The 8055-nt window shown below is 49.0% G+C and overlaps 1 non-coding gene across 1 annotated transcript; it reads left to right on the top strand.

Annotated features, from left to right (window-relative positions):
• Positions 1-376: 376 nt before the first annotated feature.
• On the top strand, positions 377-450 carry TRNAK-CUU (transfer RNA lysine (anticodon CUU)). Its single transcript has one exon. It is a non-coding gene; the product is annotated as a tRNA-Lys (tRNA).
• The last annotated feature ends 7605 nt before the right edge of the window (positions 451-8055 follow it).

Raw genomic sequence — 8055 nt, forward strand, 5'->3', positions numbered from 1 at the left:
GGTAAAAGGTTGCTTTGTGTGTGCTGTTATGGAGTGAAGTAACAAAGGTTGGTTGCAGAGAGGGTGCATGTGCCACAAAAGTTGTGCCTGTCCCACCCCAGCTGTGGTCCCAGAGTCCAGAATTTGCATAAACTCACCCCCTTACCTGTGACTAACAAGCTTGCCCTGCTAACTCTTCCAGCAAAACAAGCCAAAAAAAGTGTATGCAAGCCCTGTACTGCAGCCCCAGTACTGTTTTCGGTTCCTTCCCACAGATCTTTCACTCCGCACCAGTCCAGTTTCTTGCTGTTGCTTGTCCAACCACTGCATGCATGTGCTAGACTGGACCCTGAGCTGATTCCTGACTGTTGTGCTCCATACAGCCTGGCCTGTCTGTGTCTCTGTGGTGCAATGGGTCAGCACGTTTGGTTCTTAACTGAAAGGATGGTGGTTCAAACCCACCCAGGGACAGTGATAAGCCTGTGTTACTTCCTTGCTTTCCTGCGGGCAGGGCCGGCTTTAGGCCAATTCAACCAATTCCCCTGAATCGGGCCCCGCACCCAAGCTCTGCTGGTGCACTGTACTAGGATGGCCCAGCTTCCCCAGGGGGCAATTTAAAGGGCCTGGGGCTCCCAGCAGGGACTGGAACCTCAGGCTGTTTAAATTGCCACCAGAGCCCCACTGCTAGAGACTTGGGGGCTATTTAAAAAGTCTGGGGCTCCCCTTGCTTCTACCGCCCCGGCCCTTTAAACAGCCCCCGGAGCCCCGCCACTTCCCCAGGGCTCCCACGGCTATTCAAAGGGCTTGGGCGGTGGAAGCAGGGGAGCCCCAGGCCCTTTAAATAGCCCCCGAGCCCTGGGCTGCTGCTGCTATCTTGGTGGAGGAGGGGGCACTTACCGTACAGGGTAGGCTGTACCCCCTGTACCCGCTCCCCTGCCCACAGCCAGCCCCTGCTGCACCCCCTGCCTTAAGCCAGCCAGTCCCACACTCCTCTGTCTCCAGGCCTGCCAACCCCTGCGCACTCCCCTGAGGCCCTGCCTGAAGCCAACCAGCCCACTGCACCCCACATCCCCCTGCCTGCTGCCAGCCCCTGTCAGCAGCCAGTCCCACACACCCTGCCCTGCCTGCAGCCAGCCCATTTGCAGCCAGTCCTGCACCCCCTGTCCTGTCTGCAGCCAGCCCCGCACGCCTTGCCCTGCTTGCAGCCAGACCCTACCTCCAGTCAGCCCCTGCCCTGCCTCCAGCCAGCCCCATGTCCACTGGTGCCCTGCAGTTCCCAGGGCAGTAACCCTGCACACACGCTGCAATGAGAGGGGCAGTGAACAGTTGTGACCCACACATGTGCACACCTTAGGGTGACCAGACAGCAAGTGTGAAAAATTGGAACAGGGTGGGGGGTAATAGGATCCTATATAAGCAAAAGACCCCCCAAATCGGGACTGTCCCTATAAAATCGGGACATCTGGTCACCCTAGCACACCCCCAGGGAGTGGCGGGGACCCACACATGTGAAACGGAGCTCATTTCTAGTTCAGGCCCATCTTTTTAAAAAAGAATTTTAGGTAGGGGTAACATACATCCGTATTTTCCTGGACATATCCAGCTTTTTGGTTCTTAAGTAGACCATCTGGGAGAAATTTTTAAAAATATGGATGTATGGTAACCCTATTGGTACAAAAAATACATACTGTGGCACATCCCTTAAATCAGAACTTTTTACAGGGAACCGGCTGCTAAGAAATGAAAGGCTTTTATTTACATGATTTTTTTTTTAGTCATCCCTGCTGGGGCCCCGCCGAATATGTTCGAATTGGGCCCCGCACTTCCTAAAGCTGGCCCTGCCTGCGGAGAGCCTCAAAGGTCCCATTTTGCTGCCTCTTGGCCTCAGTGCGTTCAGCTAGTGGCCCGAAGACCGGGCTGGATGTCATTCAGAAACCCATCTCCCAGCAGCTGTTCCAGAGGCTCAGGTTTAATCCTCAAGGCCGAGCACAAAAACTTTCAGCCAGGAACATTTCGCTCTCTCCCCGCCTCCGCCCAAGTGGCAAAGGAGAAGCAGATGAGACACGCCGGCTCAAAGACGCCTCCCTCCCACTTCCCTGTAGGCTGTGCAAAGCTCTTGGCCTGCCTCACACCTTGTCAGGAAAGCGCGGCCATGCTGCTCATGCCTGAGTCATGTCCGCAGCCTGGCCTGCCCTGGCTGATGGTGTGGAGAGCCACGCCAGTCAATGGCAGTTTGAGTCAGGAGCCTAGGCTCTTTCCCCTGACAGCCACACACACAGCACTGCCTGGTGTCCCGAGAGCCTCCTTCCTGTTCTCCCGCAGCACACGCTACCTGCCAGTGTGGGTGGGAAAAGGGGACCAGGAAGTACTGCAGCCTCATTCCAGGACAGGAGGCCCTCGCCATACCCAGGCCTGCCTCTTGCCTTCAGTCCAGGTAGCCTCATGGCCTAGGCTCTTGGTGCTCTGCTGGTCACTGCCTTGCTGGAAGGCCCTGAAGGAAAAGAAGCAAGCACACATGTAGCAGAGGATGGCTTTGATCCATTAATCTCTGGGTTATGGGCCCAGCACACTTTTGCTGCACCATTCTGCTGGTTTTTCATGACCGCTGCCACCCTGCCACCACTATCTGGATTAGCACCTTATGCGCTGTCACGCTGGCAGGCAGATGCGCAGTCTGCTAGGCAGCTGTCCTGGTCACAGGATATTACAGCTTCTACAGGGTAAAAGGGATCTATTTGGGGTTTGGACCCCATTGGGAGCTGGATAGCTGAGTGCCAGAGACAGGAGCACTTCTTAAACTGTTTTCAGTTAAGCCTTCAGCTTCACCCTCACCTGAAAAGTACTCACCATTAAGGGGTATGGGTTCCAAATGCCAAAAGCATGTGGGAGGTAAGAATGGGTGTTTAGCTGTGTGTGGTTGTTTTAGTTGATTTCCTTTTTGCTGTTCCTGGTGTGTAAAGACAGACATTTTTGAATCTCTTAAAATTGCTGTTAGTGCTACAGTCCTTCACCTTAAGCTTATGCTATTAGATCTCTTCTGTGATATATTCTGGTTCTGAAAGGTAAAAGGTCGCTCTGTGTGTGGCATTATGGAGTGAGGTAGCAAATGTTGGTTGCAGAAATGGGGCATGTGCCACAACAGTCCTGCCCCCCAGCTGCATTCCCTGAGTCCAACCTGCAAAATTTCCATGCAGTCAGAGTGGAAAAGAGCATTTTACCTAACTGTGAAGTTGCTTACAACTTTCAGTGTGTAAGTGAGATCAGAACCCCCCACTCTAAGTACATCTAAAATTTATACTTAACTATTAGTGATCTTAGGTCTGTAGCATAGAACTGAATTTGTAATACAACTAGAAATAGCTTTATTTTTAAACTAGAAAAGAAAAAAAGCCATAAAAACTGCAGTTAGAAACTTCAGAAAAGACCCATAGTACTAAATTTAAATATTCATTTTCAACCTTTTTTATTTCACTATGCTTTGGAACCCATGTCCCTTGCCTAATGAGATATATGTAGGTTCGGGTGACTCCCAAAAGCATGAACTGCTAAGGACCGTTCTACTGTCCTTGATTCATATCACCAGGATAACTACACTTTATTACTCCTGCCCTAATAAGAAAGAGATTGGGGATCTCACAGCAGCCGAAATGACCATTTGGACAAGCACCCCCATCATGCAATGCGGGGTGGGTGTGACCATGCACATCAGCAACAAAAGACTTTTACAACACATCACCAACAGATGAGTTCATTCTGACCCTGCTTACATCCTCCCCACAACCAAGAATTGGTGCTCCTGGTAAATCACACTCCCTATTATACCAAATCATTGGTATTAAATGCTGAAGTCACAGCTAGCAAAAGTAGCCACCCATCTCTGCCCTGCAGCATCCAGCTTAGCCCTTGTTAACACATAAGTCAGTGGATTGTTCTCTGTCCATACCTGAAACTGAGCACCACACAAGTAGTCTCCAAAGTTCTCAGTGATGGCCCATTTCAAGCCCAAGAACTGCAGCTGGTGGATGGGATAGCAAGTTTCACTATCAGACAGTCCTCAGCTGGCAAAGGCTACAGATTTACATTTGCCTTCCACTTCCTGGTACGAGACTGCTCCCAAACCCTCCAAACTGGCATCAGCATGCAGGATAAATGGCTTGTTTGGGTCAGCAGAGACTAGGACTGGCACATGAATCAGGCAAATAATGATTTCCCATAAAGCTCTGTCACATCTCTCATCCCACCATGTCCCAAATGGAGAGAAGAGGAGCCCCTCCCCTGTCCCAGCCCAAGAACACCAGATCTGTGGAGGCAAGATGTCTGTAGCCCAAACCGGCTGGAGCTGCTGGGGAGAGGAGTTCTCCCCTCAGCCCAGGCCCACTGGAGTTGCTATTGCAGTGGGAGAGAGATGTCTTTCATCTAGTTCTTAGATGCCCTGATAAGAGGGGGGTTGAGTTTTTTCTTCCCACCTACAGCTCAAACTTCTTTTTCCCCCACCACTTTCTGCTCTAGCCTGATCTCCCTCTTTCATCTCAATTCTCTTTTTCCTGGTCTTGTTCCAGAGCCCTGACAGCCCAATTCTCTGCCCTAACCCCGTGCCCTCTACTGCACCCTGAACCTCTCATTCTAACCCCACCCTAGAGCCTGCACTCCCAGGGCCAGTGCCCTCATCCACCTGCACTCCAACTCTCTGTCCCATGTACCCTGATTTAGGGTGTACTAATAATATTAATTTGGATAATATGATGAAAATTTAATTTATTAGCTTACATTTTATTTAATTTAATTGAGTTACAAAGTTACAGTTGCTTTACTGCTATTCAATAGATACATACGGCATTATATGCAACAAAGTTTTGGTTAATGTCTCTTACCACACTTCCTTGATAACCTGGTGGTAAGAGACACAGAACCAGCCTTGCAGTTCAGATTTCTCAATTCTTGAGTGAAAGATGCAGTGCTTAGAAAAAGCTACTGTTACTTAGGGTTTACTTGACTAAGTTAAACTTAAAATCAAAACCTAATAAACAAAGAATAAAAACTTACGGAAATGGAGTTTAGCCTAGTTCCCTTGAAACTTAAAGTTTAAGAACAAGTACAGCCTACTACTAGTACATAGAGAGGGAGTGGAGGAAGTAAGTCAGAATGATAGAGTGAAGTGCTCTAGTGAGGTGGGTTACCTCTTTTATAGGGCACAAGCACTGGAAATCCTTCCTCCTATGTCCAAATTTCATTCCTCACCCACAAAACGTTAGGGTACGCTTACTTCACAGGCTAGTATGTTTGCGCATGTTGATGACATGTACATATGCACATAAGTTCCCTTGTGTTGTACCTGTTAAGTCTGTGGGTAGAATACTGAAAAAAAAACCCTATGCCATTCTCCATTGTCGATTGGTCTAAGTAAAGGTCTTAGACAGGCGTGAGTACTTATCTATTTAAGTAACAAGATACAGGTCAACTTTGCTTTCTTAGTAAAAGGTCACAATATAGATATGCTAACCTTGCCTTAGCTTAACATACAGGATATGGCCTGTAGGGTCTTGTAAGTCATGTGCCCCAGCCTCCTAATCATTTCTATTGCCCGCCGCTGGACCCTCTCCAAATTGTCCACATCCCTTCGCATGTGGGACCCAACACCAAAAGTACCCACATTTCACCCCAATGGCCCCCAAATGCCAGATTTTAATATGTACATAGGGTGCTCCCATGGTCATGTCACTCCCGAGCTCTCCAGTGGAGCCTGCTGGTGGAGAACAAGGTCAAAATCAGCCAGGACGTCGCTCAGTCAATTCCCTGTGCTCCCAGCAGGTGGTATCGGAAAGCTCCAAAATGGCTCACTTCCCTTTCTCTCATCAGCTTCAGGCCCCAGGGTTACAAATGCCCAACTAGTTGGGATTCTCCCCTGGGCTCAGGGTGTGGGGCTGCTCTGAGGGGATGGACTTGCACACTTGGGATATTAGTGCAAAGATACAATTTCAATTTCTCTTAGAGAAATTTGAGGGCAATTTATATTTGGTAAAAATCTTATTTCGTGAAAGGAAAGCTGCAGTGATAGCCTGGTTACTGGGGTGCAAAACACTTTCCTCCTGCAAGAAACAAGAAGTTAGAATTAGACATTTACATAATTTGTTCCAATGTTGGCACAGGTTTAATTTTGCTTCTGTGCAGGATTGTTTCAGGTGGTGACTGTTTTGGTTTATTGGGTTGTTTTGGTTTTTTAAGTTGGAATGGAGATTTTAATTGACATTTGCGGGATTCGAGTGGCGGACCTGCAACACCAGTTTTGACATACTTCTGCATATTTTATACAGATTTGGCCAGTATTCAAGGATTCAATTCCTTTATAGGAGGTTTTAGAGTTCAGGCTTATTTATTTGATGTTACTTTATCATCCTGCTGTAACACACCTTTTTGATAAAACCTTGAAATTATTAATTTATGGCATTTGTTAGTTTTTATTTTTAAAAACAAAGTTTTTCTTAATGTTTGGGTTTTAAATTAAGCATTGTTTTTGGTTTCAAATTTTCATTTAGGTTTTGGTTGTTGATGGGATCTTTAAGAACTTTGGATTTAATACTAAAATTTGGACAGATTTAGCTTATTGAAAGTAAACTGTTCACTATTTTATTTTAATAAAGGTTGTATTGCTGTAAACCCTGGCCAGTGGGAGAGGAGATGAGCCTGGCCTTTAACTGAGAAGGAGCAGAGGCATGGGAGAGGCCAGGTGATGGGGGGGGCACAGCCCCCCAATTTTTTTTGTCTACTCACCTCAGTCTCCCACCAAACGAGAAGAGTCTGATGCCACTCCTGCTGGTCACTGGGTGTCACTGCTGCTCCATTGGAAACATGCTCTGTGCATTACCCAGCTTGGTGAGAAATACACTCTGTGCCTTACCGTGACTGGTCCGTGGGTGTCACTGCTCCTAGAAGGCAGACACACGCTGTGCAGTACACCACCTGACCGCTGGGTGTCATTGCTGTATCAATGGAAACACTTTCTGTGCATTACCCTGAATGACCACGAGGTGTCACTGCTGCGCCAAGGAAAACACCTTCTGTGCATTACTCTGACTGCCCACTGGGTGTCACTGCTGCGCCAAGGGAGACATAAGAGCGGCCAGACTGGATCAGACGCAAAGTCCATCTAGCCCAGTATCCTCCTGTCTTCTGACAGTGGCCAGTGCCAGGTGCCCCAGAGGGAATGAACAGAGCAAGGAATCATCAAGTGATCCATCCCCTGCCGCCCATTCCCAGCTTCTGGCAAACAGGCTACAGGCACCATCCCTGCCCACCCTGGCTAATAGCCCTTGATGGACCTATCCACCATAATCTTATCTAGTTCTTTTTTGAACGCTGTTATAGTCTTGGCCTTCACAACATCCTCTGGCAAGGAGTTCCACAGGTTAACTGTGCAACTGCCCTGAGCTTACCCCCTTCCCCTCGCCAGGTTGTATATGGAAAAGAGGATGAGGATGAGGAGAGCCATGATGTGTCTGTCACTGGCTGATGCTTCAGTTTCCTCTAGGCAGCAGTGCTGCAGGCTCCTTTGGTCAGTTCCCATGCAACTGTGTCTGGGGAAGGGGGAGTAGATACTCATGCTCCCCAGCCCCATTCCCCTCCACCATCAGCTGAGAAATCCAGGCCAAATTTAACCCTGGTAGCTGGGCCGGGATTAGCCTGGGCTGGGAAGGAATTGCGGTGGGGAAACAGACGCACCTGCTGTGAGGGAAGATCCTTCCATTCCCTGCCAACCTCCCTCACTCCTTGCAGCATGGCACCCCCTAGAACTTCCTTCTCTGTCATGGAGGCTGTCTGCTGCCTGCTTCTCCCTTAGCATCATCTCTCCGCACCCTGGGGCACTGGCATCGCCCATCCTGTGCAAACAGGCAGGTCCCTGGTCTGCCCTGTGGTGCTGCCCTGCAATTTGGGGAGGCAGCTATTGGATGGAGTAATATCGAAATATGGGGGTGGGCAAGGCTGGAGATCAAGACTCTTGGGTTCTCCCCCCAACTCTGGGAGGAAAGTGGAGGTTAGGGGGTAGAGTCGGAGAGGGGCAGGGCTGGGATCCAGGGCTCC

The sequence above is a fragment of the Gopherus flavomarginatus genome, chromosome 2 (assembly GCF_025201925.1).
Source record: "Gopherus flavomarginatus isolate rGopFla2 chromosome 2, rGopFla2.mat.asm, whole genome shotgun sequence".
NCBI classification, from domain to species: domain Eukaryota; kingdom Metazoa; phylum Chordata; order Testudines; family Testudinidae; genus Gopherus; species Gopherus flavomarginatus.